The sequence below is a fragment of the Myotis myotis genome, unplaced genomic scaffold, assembly GCF_014108235.1.
Source record: "Myotis myotis isolate mMyoMyo1 unplaced genomic scaffold, mMyoMyo1.p scaffold_m19_p_4, whole genome shotgun sequence".
Taxonomy (NCBI): Eukaryota; Metazoa; Chordata; class Mammalia; order Chiroptera; family Vespertilionidae; genus Myotis; species Myotis myotis.
Genome location: NW_023416346.1, coordinates 93176412 through 93188093, shown reverse-complemented (window position 1 = coordinate 93188093; position 11682 = coordinate 93176412). Strand labels below are relative to the sequence as shown.

The following is an 11682-nucleotide window of genomic DNA, read 5'->3' as shown; positions in this document are numbered from 1 at the left end:
AATATCATATGATCTCACTCATTTATGGAATATAATGAACAACATAAACTGATGAACAAAAAATAGATCCAGAGACAGAGAATCATCAATTAGAAGGTCAAACCTCATAAGGAAGGTAGGGGAGGGTGGAGGTAAGGGGGAGAGATCAACTAAAGGACTTGTATGTATGCATATTAGTACCAATAGACACAGACAACAGAAGGATGAGGGTATGATGGGGGGGTAATGGGGGGATAATTACACATATGTAATACCTTAATCAATAAAGAAATTTAAAAAAGAAAACAACATCAAAAAAAGAATAGTAACTAGATCTCTGAAAAGCATTTCAAAAATCATTAATAAATGTCATAAAGATTAGTAATACATATATTGCTTCTGCCCTCAAGTAATACATATATTCCAACTATCATCTATTCCAGCAATTTTCAACCCTTTTCATCTTATGGCACACTTAAACTAATTGCCACAATTCTGCAACACACCAAAAACTTATACTTGTTGCCAATCTGAGACAAAAAATTGGTATAATTTGATTCATTCACACCAATTGTTATTGTGCTGGCTGTTGCCATTTTTTATTTGACATTCTAAAGAAAAAGAGGTCAGTGCCCCTGACTAAATATTGTAGTCATGTATTATATGTTTTAAAAATTCTTGTGGCACACCAGTTGAAAATTGCAGATCTAGTAGGAGAGATAAGATAAGAATATAAATATAACAGGAGCATTTACAATTTACTATGTTTCAGTTTACAGTTAATAATAATTCAGTTTAAGTTAATAAATCTTTAACATTTTATAACACCTTCTTAGGGAAATACCAATATGTAGCCCATTTTATAGGTGTACATAAGAACTTCAGCAACTTGCTCAATATCACATAGCTAATAGTTACCAAAGTCAGAACTTCCAGCAGTTCTCAACCTGTGGGTCGCGACCATCGGAAAACACATATAGCATATCAGATATTAACATTATGATTCATAACAGTAGCAAAATAACAGTTATGAAGTAGCAACGAAAATAATTTTATGGTTGGGGGTCACCACAACATGAGGAACTGTATTAAAGGGTCGCGGCATTAGGAGGGTTGAGAACCACTAAGTCTGGCTTAAAAATTGTTACTTTTTTCTCCTTTTTATTGAATTTTTTGAGTGATAGTGATTAACAAAACTATACAGGTTTCAGGTGCAAAATTCTACAAAACATCATCTGTATAATGTACTGTGTGTTCACCACTCAAAGTCAACTCCCCTTACGTTACCATTTATTCCCCCTATATCCTCTTCTACCTGGCTCCAACCCCCTCCTTCTGACAATCATCACACTGTTTTCTGTGTCCATTAGTTTTTTTTGTTTGTTTTTTGTTTTGTTTTTGCTCAATCCCTCCACCCCAACCCAGCCCTCCAACAACCTTCAATAACTGTCAGCCTTTTCTCTATCTATGAGTCTGTCTCTATTTTGCTTGTTAGTTCATTTTGTTCATTAGATTTCACATATAAGTGAGATCATATGACATCTATCTTTCTCTAACTAACTTATTTCACTTAGCAAAATGCCCTCCATGTCCATCCATGCTGTTGCAAAGGGTAAGATATTAGTTCTTTTTTGACACTAGGCTATTTGGGGTACTAATAGAAAGAGGCAAATGAGTAGCTGTAGGATTCAGAAGAGCAAATGAGCCCTCTGTGATGTGGAAATCAGGAGGAGGTGGCTTTCAGGAAGGTAGTATCATAAAAGATAAGTAGGATTTCAATGGGCGAAGGTAGTAGAAGTCTAATTAGAGGGGGAAGCATGTATAAAATCTCTGTGGTGGTAATACTGGGGAAACAAAGCATCTGCTGTATAGACTGGTAAGAATTGGTTCTAACATCAGTCTTGATTTCATAGGAAATAGTGACTTCACAAGTGGCATAGCCTGAGCTGATGGGTGATTACTAAAGAACAACGTGGTAGTGGCAGCTGAGAGTGGACAGGTTGTGCTCAGTGAAGTCTAGAAATGAAGGCCTAATTTAGACCCATGACAGCTGAGATAGAGAGGAGAGGTTGGATTCAAGAGATGCTTAAGGGATAAAATCAACCAGAATTCAGTGACTGATTATATGTGGAGACTGAGCAAAAGAAAAGCGTCAGTGGTGACTTCATTTAGGAGCCTGATTGGCTGGTAATGCCATTAACTGATATGTTGACTCATTCTGGCTTCAGGAAATTGAAAAAGGCAGTATAGCATTATCTGTATATCAGTCTTTTGAGCCTTGAAGACTATAATTCTGTTGACAGGCAAATTTGTTTCCTCAGAGAAAAATTCCTTTCACCTGTCCTCATAGATCCTATTTCCAACTTTAATAATCATTTTCCTTTGCTCTCCTACGGACATGCTCTAATTTCTGGCACTCTTAAAATGCAAGACACAGACAGAGTGGTGAGAGTGTGATAGAGAGAAAGAGAGGGACAGCGAGGGAGAGAGAATGTGTGTATTGGGCTAAAGAGGCTATGGCATAGGGATATGACCTGAATTCTAACCTTTAACTTAAAGGAGACAATGACACAAAGGACATGTGGTTATCTTACCTCATTAGTACTGAGGTTCTCATGTCAGAGCCTTGTTCATGTTGACAAGGAATCAGAGAACAATAAAGATGTGATGGACCCTTTAAAGACAAGGTACCCCAGTGGGGCTTAACTCCAACTCAGCCTCATGTCATCTGAGGGGTCTTGGGAAAACCTCTTTCATTCCAGGTACTATCCTCTGCTGTAGATGATATTTTATTATGTTGAGCCATATCAAATTGCCAGTACTCAGCTAATTTTGACTGGCACAAATAGCAATATCATGTGATTCAACTTAGTACTTTCATTTATTGTAGTTGTGTACCTGCTTATCATACCACTTTCCCAAAGCATGCGTGTGTGTGTGTGTGTGTGTGTGTAGATTGGCAGCTCCTTTATGGCTGAAACATGTCTGGATCTCTGAAAAACAAAAAGGTCTGGATTTGCTGTGGTTGCTGATTTCCATGGTAGAAATTACTTTTACTGTTGCCAATTTGATCTATCAATGTGATGTCACTGAATATGGAGTTGCAAAGGGATGAGTACAGCCCTAACCGGTTTGGCTCAGTGGATAGAGCGTCAGCCTGAGGACTCAAGGGTCCCCGGTTCGATTCCGGTCAAGGGCATGTGCCTTGGTAGCGGGCACATCCCCAGTAGGGAGTGTGCAGGAGGCAGCTGATCGATGTTTCTCTCTCATCAATGTTTCTAACTCTCTATCCCTCTCCCTTCTTCTCTATAAAAAAAATCAATAAAATATATTAAAAAAAGAGATGAGTACAATTGGCTCTTGAGGGCTGGTAAAACTCTACAATCTCTATAGCAGTTAACATATGATCTCATATTTAGCATGATGGCAGTGATTGTCAATTTGAAGATAGAGCCTCCTCCTGAAGAATTCAAGCAGCATAGATGATGCCATAAATAATGACAACTATTTTGGCACCTTTTTTATGTTTTATTAAATACCTGTCATATCCATATCACAGGAGGGAGTCAGGGCAGGAATTAATATTCTTACCTTATGGTTGAGGAATTTGGGGTACAGATAAGTGAGAGTGCCCAAGGTCACACAGTCATGGGCAAACCACAACCAGGCAAGTCTCTGATGTTACTTCCAGGAGATCAGGCAGACACTCCTACTACTATTGAACTCTATTCCTTGAAGCTCTGCTCCATCTTGACCTATGGAGAAGATATTTCCTGATTAATAAGATAGGAGCTTGGATACTGGAGATTATTTTCACCAGCTGTCCACAATCATCCTGAATAGTGGCTGCCATGAACACAACCAGCTGGGGAAGAAGCCACATGAGGCCATCTGTAGTTGTGTGCTCTACTGCCTAAGACAGGAACATGTTCAGCCTTGGAGGGAGGGTTGGAGAGAGAGAGAGAGAGAGAGAGAGAGAGAGAGAGAGAGAGAGAGAGAGAGAGATTAAGAGATTGAGGAGTTGGGGTTATTATGAGGGTAAATTAAGTATAACTATTTTTCAAAATCCTAAAACACACACATATATCAAAAATAAAAATCTAAAGCCATTGTGTCTGATGACTGGACTGTCACAGTGTAGGATCTGGCTGCTGGCAGGTGCAAATGGTTTTTCATAGGGTCCTGGCTTTATAGATGAGATGAGCTCATAGAAAGCAGACAACCCATGCCAAAGCATTTGAGTAATTCTACCACCTTGCATTTCTATAGACTTTTACAATTTTTAAAAAGTACTTTTACATTTAGCATCTGCATTTTCCAATATGATGGTCTCTGCTGGAGCATAGAATTGGTAAAAGGGAAGCTGAGTAGACATTACTGGCTCCATTTAGCAGGTGGGAAAACATGCTTAAGCCTGTAATAGACCTATTCAGATTCTCAAGGACTTGCCTATTGGATTCCTGGCTTCTCCCAGCACAGGCCTGCTCCAAGTCCTTTTTTTATGTTACTTATAGATCTTTAATAAACATTTGTCTTTGATAGAAAAATATGGTATACATAAAGATGCTAAAATAATAGATTTTTAAAAATATAGCCATAAAATGCATAATGTAGAAATCCCATTAATATCATAAGAAACAATCGTAGTCTTCAACCCAAGCCATTTTTTTAAACGTCTAGTTAAGTGGAGTCTCTCTTTAGACTGGCCTACCACTAAACCCAGCCCTAGAGGTGGTATTATAAAAATTTTACAAATGCTTAGATTTAAGGCTTGGCTGCTTTGAAAATAGCCCTCAAGGTAGGAACCCTGAAAAAAGCATTTTTGGTGAGTTCTTTGTACCCTGTATTCAAATACAGCTCACTGGCCTGCACAAAAAGCTGTTAGGAACTTATAAAAGCCTATTCTTGGTACCAAGTACCAGACACAGTTCTCTCCTTTCTACTCTCTTATTTGGTCCCACTATTCCTCATTTTCTCCTTCCTTTGCACCTTGGCTTCTTATGCCCAATTTAGGCTACTTATTTGGATGATGGTTTTAATCTTGTTGGTATAGCTCAGACCTTAGCCCGCTCTCCTAGGTACAGCCTGCTAAAGGTCTCTTGGCTCTAGGCACTTGTAATTTCTGGTAAAAGAAGACCATTATAAGTCTCCATTTCTGTCCTCCTTTGGGGTGGGGCATTGGACCTTGAGCCTGGATGCTGACAGCCCTGGCTTTTCTGGGACTCTCAGGTCCAGCCCCCAACAGATACAGTGCTCAATAAAAGAAGCATGAGGGGCCCATATTTTTAATTGCCTAGCTGCTGAGGCCTCCACAGATCATGACTAGGTTGACTGGATTCTCTCTCACTGCAGGGTACAAAGTGAAGATGGCCTATGTGCTAATGATACAAGCCACAATAATAGCTAAGATTGTCTACTATCTGGGCAGGGCCTACATAGTCCAAGCAATTAACAGAGAAACGTTAGACACATTCCTAATCCCTACAAGTTACAGATTATATCTCCCATTTTACAGATGAAGATACTGAGGCTTAGAGAAGGTCTCATTTATCCAGTTTCACATAACTGGTAGAATCATGGAGCCAAGAATAAGACACAGTTCTGTTTGAGTCTAAAACTCATAATACCAGTTAATTTCTTACAGGTTTGCAGGAGTAAAGACAAGTGCCTAGGTAAATTTGTCCAAAGTATTATACTTAGCATATTAAAATGAATGAAATTACTTACTCTATGGTGATGATTTTTAAACTTTGTTATTATTTTATTCCTAAACAAATGCCTATTTTATTTTATTTTTAAAGAGAGAAACACCAATGTGAGAGAGAAACATGAATCGGTTGTCTCCCATGCATGCCCAGACTGGGGATGGAACCCACAACCTAGGTATGTACCCTGACCGGGAATGTAACCAGCCATCTTTTGGTGTACCAGATGATGCTCTAGCCACCTGAGCCACCGGCCAGGGCACAAATGCCAATTTTAAATAGTTATTTGAAAATATCAAGTAAAACAGTGGCCCTACAACCTTCTACCTAGGTTAAGACATCCTTGAGAGATCATGTCTTGTTCTGGGACCCACACTTGAAGAGAGCCACAAACATTTGAGTTTGTCCAAGAGGGAGTGAGAAAGCTGGGGAGGGGGATAGCATCTAAGACATAAGAGGAAAGGTTGGAAGGAACTGGAGCTATTTAGCCTTGAAAAGAGACTACTCCAAGGGACATGAGTCAAACCATGTCATTCTCTGATCTCATCTAACTCAAAAGAAAAGCAAAGGTCTTTACAATGGTCTACAAGGCCCTTTCTAATGACCTCACCTCAACATTACCTCTGTGACCTCATCTCCTATTACTGTCCCCTCACTCACTCCACTACAGCCACACTGGACTCCTGGGTATTCCTGGCATGTATTATCTGTTCTTGCCTCAGGGCTTTAGCTCCTCTCTAAAATGTGACCTACTTAATGAGTCCTTTCTTGACCATTCTACTTTATTTTTAAAATTTATTTTATTGAATTTAAAGGGTTGAACTTGGTTAATAAAATTATGTCGATTCCAGGCATGCAATTCTACAATACTTCATCTGTATATTGTATTGTGTTTACCACTCCAAGTTAAGTCTCCTTCCATTATCCATTATACCCTCTTTACCCTCTTCTACGTCCCCCAACCCCCTTGCCCTCTGGCAATCACTATACTGTTGTCTGTGTCCATGGGTCTTTCTTTTCTGTTTCCTTTGCTTAATCCCTTCGCCCTTCTCACACAGCCTCCCACCCACTCCGCTCTGACAGCTGTCAGTCAGTTCCATGTGTCCATGCCTCTGTTTCTACTTTCTTCATCAATTTATTTTGTTCCACATATAAGTGAGATCATATGGTATTTGTCTTTCTCTGACTGGCTTATTTCACTTAGGATAATAATCTTCAGGTCCATGCAGGCTGTAGCAAAAGGTAAGAGTTTCCTTTTTTGTTTTACAGCTAAGTAGTATTCCATTGTGTAAATGTATCACAGGTTTTTTATTCACTCATCTACTGATGGGCACTTGGGCTGCTTCCAAATATTGGCTATTGTAAATAACACTGCAATAAACATAGGGTGCATATATTCTTTTGAATTAATGTTTTTGCTTTCTTTGGATATATTCCAAGAAGTGGAATTGATGTCATAAAGCAGTTCCATTTTTAATTTTTTAAGGTAACTCTATATTTTTTTCCACAGTGGCTGCACCAGTCTGTGTTCCAACAAACAGTGCATGAGGGTTCCCTTTTCTCCACATCCTTGTCAACACCTGTTTGTTGATTTATTGATGGTAGCCACTCTGACAAGTGTGAGGTGATATCTCATTGTGGTTTTAATTTGCATTTCCCTGATTATTAGTGACATTGAGCATCCTTTTATATGTACTCTTTGGAGAAGTGAGTATTCAGGATCTTCGCACATTTCTTAATTGGATTGTTTCCTTTATTTGATGTTGAGTTTTATAATTTCCTTATAAATTTTGGATATTAAGCCCCTATTAGATGTATCAGCAAATATTTTCTCACATTCAATGGGTTGTGTTTTCATTTTGTTTATGATTTTCTTTGCTGTGCAAAAACTCGAGTTTGATGTAGTCCTATTTATTTATTTATTACTTGCCTAAGAAAATAAATCAGAAAAAAAATATTGCTAGGAGAAATGTTTGAGATTTTACTGCCTATGTTTTCTTCTAGGATTTTTATGTTTTTGAGTCTAACATTTAAGTTGTTAATCAATTTTGAGTTTATTCTTGTGTGTGGTGTAAGAAGGTGATCTAGCTTCATTTTTTCTGCATATATCTAATTTGCCCAACACCATTTATTGAATAAATATCTTTACCCCATTGTATGTTTTTGCTTCCTTTTTCAAATATTAATTGACTATAAAGGTGTAGGTTTATTTCTGGACTCTCTGTTCTGTTCCATTGGTCTATATGTCTGTTTTTATGATAGTACCAGGCTGTTTTGATTACTCCGGCTTTGTAGTATAATTTGATATCAGGTAGTATGATTCCTCCAACTTTGTTCTTTTTTCTCAAGATTGTTGTGGCTATTCAAGGTCTTCGGTAGTTCCACATAATTTTTTGGAATATTTGTTTTAGTTCTGTGAAATACGCTTTTGGTGTCTTTTTTTAAAATATATTTTTATTGATTTAAGAGAGGAAGGGAGGCCGAAACCCGTTTGGCTCAGTGGATAGAGCGTCGGCCTGCGGACTGAAAGGTCCCAGGTTCGATTCCGGTCAAGGGCATGTACCTGGGTTGCGGGCACATCCCCAGTAGGAGATGTGCAGGAGGCAGCTGATCGATGTTTCTCTCTCATCGATGTTTCTAACTCTCTATCTCTCTCCCTTCCTCTCTGTAAAAAATCAATAAAATAAAAAAATAAAAAAAAGAGAGGAAGGGAGATGGAGAGAGAGATAGAAACATCAATGATGAGAGAGAATCACTGACTGGCTGCCTCCTGCACACCTTCCATTGAGGGTCAAGCCCACAACCCAGGCATGTTCCCTTGAATCTAACCCAGGACCCTTCAGTCCACACGCTGACACTCTATCCACTGAGCCAAACCAGCTAGGGCATGCCATTGGTGTCTTGATAGGAATTGCACTGAATCTATAGATTGCTTTGGGTTGTATGGACAAACCAGATCCAGCAATACCTGAAAAGATCATACCCCATGATCAAGTGGGATTTATTCCAGGATATGAGGTTGGTACAATATCCACAAATCAATGAATATGATACACCACATAAACAAAATAAAGATAAAAACCACCTAAGCATATCAATAAATGCAGAAAAAGAATTTTATAAAATCCATCACCCATTTATGATTTTTTAAGATATATTTTATTGATTTTTTATAGAGAGGGAAGGAGAGGGATAGAAAGTTAGAAACATCGATGAGAGAGAAACATCGATCAGCTGCCTCCTGCACACCCCCTACTGGAGATGTGCCTGCAACCAAGGTACATGCCCTTGACTGGAATCGAACCTGGGACCCTTCAGTCTGCAGGCCAACACTCTATCCACTGAGCCAAACCAGTTAGGGCTATTTTATGATTTAAAAAAAAAAAAACTCTCAGCAAAGGGGGAATAGAGGGAACATACCTCAATATAACAAATGTCATATATGACAAACCCACAGCCAACATCATACTTGATGGGCAAAAATTACAAGCATTTCTCTTAAGATTGGGAACAAAAAGGGATGTCTGCTTTCATCACTCTTATTCAGCCTAGTACTGGAAGTCCTAGCCACAGCAATCAGACAAGAAAAAGAAATAAAAGGCATCCAAATTGGAAAGGAAGAAGTAAAACTGTCATTATATGCAGGTGACATGATACTGTATATAGAGAACCCTAAAGATTTCACCAAAAACAAAAACAAAAACAAAACAAAACAAAAAACTACTAGAACTGATCAATGAACTCAGTAAAGTAACAAGATACAAAATAAATATTCAGAAATCAGTTGCATTTTTATACACCAATAATGAACTATCAGAAAGGAAAACTAAGTAAACAATCCCATTTATAATTGCTTCAAAATATACCTGGGAATAAATTTAACCAAGTAATGTAAAGAACCTGTACTTGGAAAATTACAAGACACTGAAGAAAGAAATTGAAGAAGACACAAAGAAGTGAAAGCATACACCGTGTCCATGGATAGGAAAAATTAATATGATTGACCACTCTATTTTAAGTTGCAATCTTCTGTCTCTCCTTCCTTCCTTTATTTTTCCCCATTGTAACATCACTATCTGACATACTATGTCTTTTACTGATTTATTTTGGTTATTATCTGCCCTCCGAAAATAATCCGAATGAGTATAGGGTTTTTATCTCTCTTGTTCACTGCTGCACCCTCAGCAACTAGAAAATAACTTGGCATATAAATGTACTTAATATTTGTTAAGTCACAGAATATCTCTTCTGTCATATCCAAAAGGGCTGTTATAGGGCAAAGAGTGTAGACAGCAGACAAAATCTATATGGTTCCCAGGGACGAAGCTAGGCTAATTGCAGCTCAATGTAAGAAGAGATATCTTATGCCAGTGGAGGCAAACAGGAACAAGACAGGCGGCATAGGACTAATGTAAGCATCAAAGGGGGAGGATCTAAAAAGAACTTAAGCCTGAGATTCTATGTTCTCCAACCTTCTCATTTATAGGTGAAGAAACTGAAGCTCTAAGAAATTACCTGTTTTTTCATCAGTTACAAGCAAATCAGGGACTAGGATTTTGGTGTCATGAAATCTAGGACAGTGAAATCATTTAATAGGCAGTATTTTTGTGGTGGTGTAATTTCTGTAAGTGTTCATGTTTGTTTGTGCCTGTTATCCATCTATGCTCTGCCCCCATCCTTTTGCTCCATGGAAATAACCAGACTCTTGACAGACTTCTTGCAAGAGGGATTTCAGTGTAGAAAAACAGAAGCAGGCTGACGCCACTGAATCTATCATTCTTTTATAAAAAGCTGAAATCCCCACTGAGAAGATATTGTCATAAAGGAGAAGAATGAGCCTTTGGAAAGGCCTGAGAGAGAAAATGAAGAGAGATTCACAACATTCCCAGCCCCATCTGGAAAGGAAGAGCTCTTGAGTGTAGGGCACAAGGAACTCAAGCTCTACTCACATCAGTGCTTCAAAGATGGGGAGGAGATGGCTCTAATGTACCCAGGGGGAGGCAAAATCTAAGTCACCATGGCTTTTAGCTTTTCCTCCCATACTGACGGCATGGAAAATGAGAATCTCAATGGTGACTGTTATAAATATTAGTTGTCTTTGCCCTCATTTCTGAGTAGCACAAGCACTCCCTAGATTCCAGTGCCACTCTTAGGAGATCCCAGTCATAAATAACATAGAATTTTCTGCTTTCCTGTTAGGATGAGAAATTTGGAGCCAGAGGTCAAGGGGTAGGGAGTGCTGGGTGAAAAAGTGAAGGGATTAAGGAGAAAAAAGAAACCTCATACACATACAACAGTATGATCATTACCAGAGGGAAGGGGGTGGTTTGAGGAGGCAGGAGAGGGGAAAGGGGGATAAATGGTGATGGAGAAAAATACGACTTGGGGTGGTGAACACACAATGCAACATACCGATGATGTATTATAGAATTGTATACCTTAAACCTACATAGTTTTATTAAGCAATGTCACCCAAATAAATTCAATTAGAAAAATAAAATAAATAAAATAGCCCTGGCCAGTGTGACTCAGTTGACTGGGCGTCATCTCATGCACCGAAAGGTTGCTGATTCAATTCCTGGTCAGGACACATGGCCAGGTTGCAAGCTTGATCCCTGGTAGGGGACTTGCTGGGGATTGTAGGGGATTTCCACTCTCACATTGAAATTTCTCTCTCTTCCTCTTCCTTCCTCTTGCTAAACAAAGAAACAAATAAATAAAATGAAAATAGCAAAAAACAACAAACTTACTTTAAAGAAAACAAACAAGGCTTCCAGTCAAGATGCTGGCATAGGTAAATGTGGTAGTAGCATCCTCCCACAAACACATCAAAATTACACCTAAACCATTGAACAACCATCATTCAGAACTACCTGAAATCTGGCTGAATGAAAACCCTACAACTAGAGAATTAAAGAAGAAGCCACAGTGAGACTGATAGGAGAGGTGAAAATGTGTAGCATTTTTTTTTTTAATCAGAAGAGCTATCTCAGCTGGG

General features: G+C 38.6%; 1 protein-coding gene across 1 annotated transcript in view; it reads right to left on the bottom strand.

Moving 5' to 3' along the window:
* Nucleotides 1-3492: 3492 nt before the first annotated feature.
* The window catches only part of AMER1 (APC membrane recruitment protein 1), a 31376-nt gene continuing 23186 nt past the window's right edge, over nucleotides 3493-11682 (bottom strand). Inside the window, exon 4 of the transcript XR_004966965.1 lies at nucleotides 3493-3734. The gene's annotated coding sequence lies outside the window, so the exon portion shown is untranslated. The remainder of the gene's footprint in view (nucleotides 3735-11682) is intronic.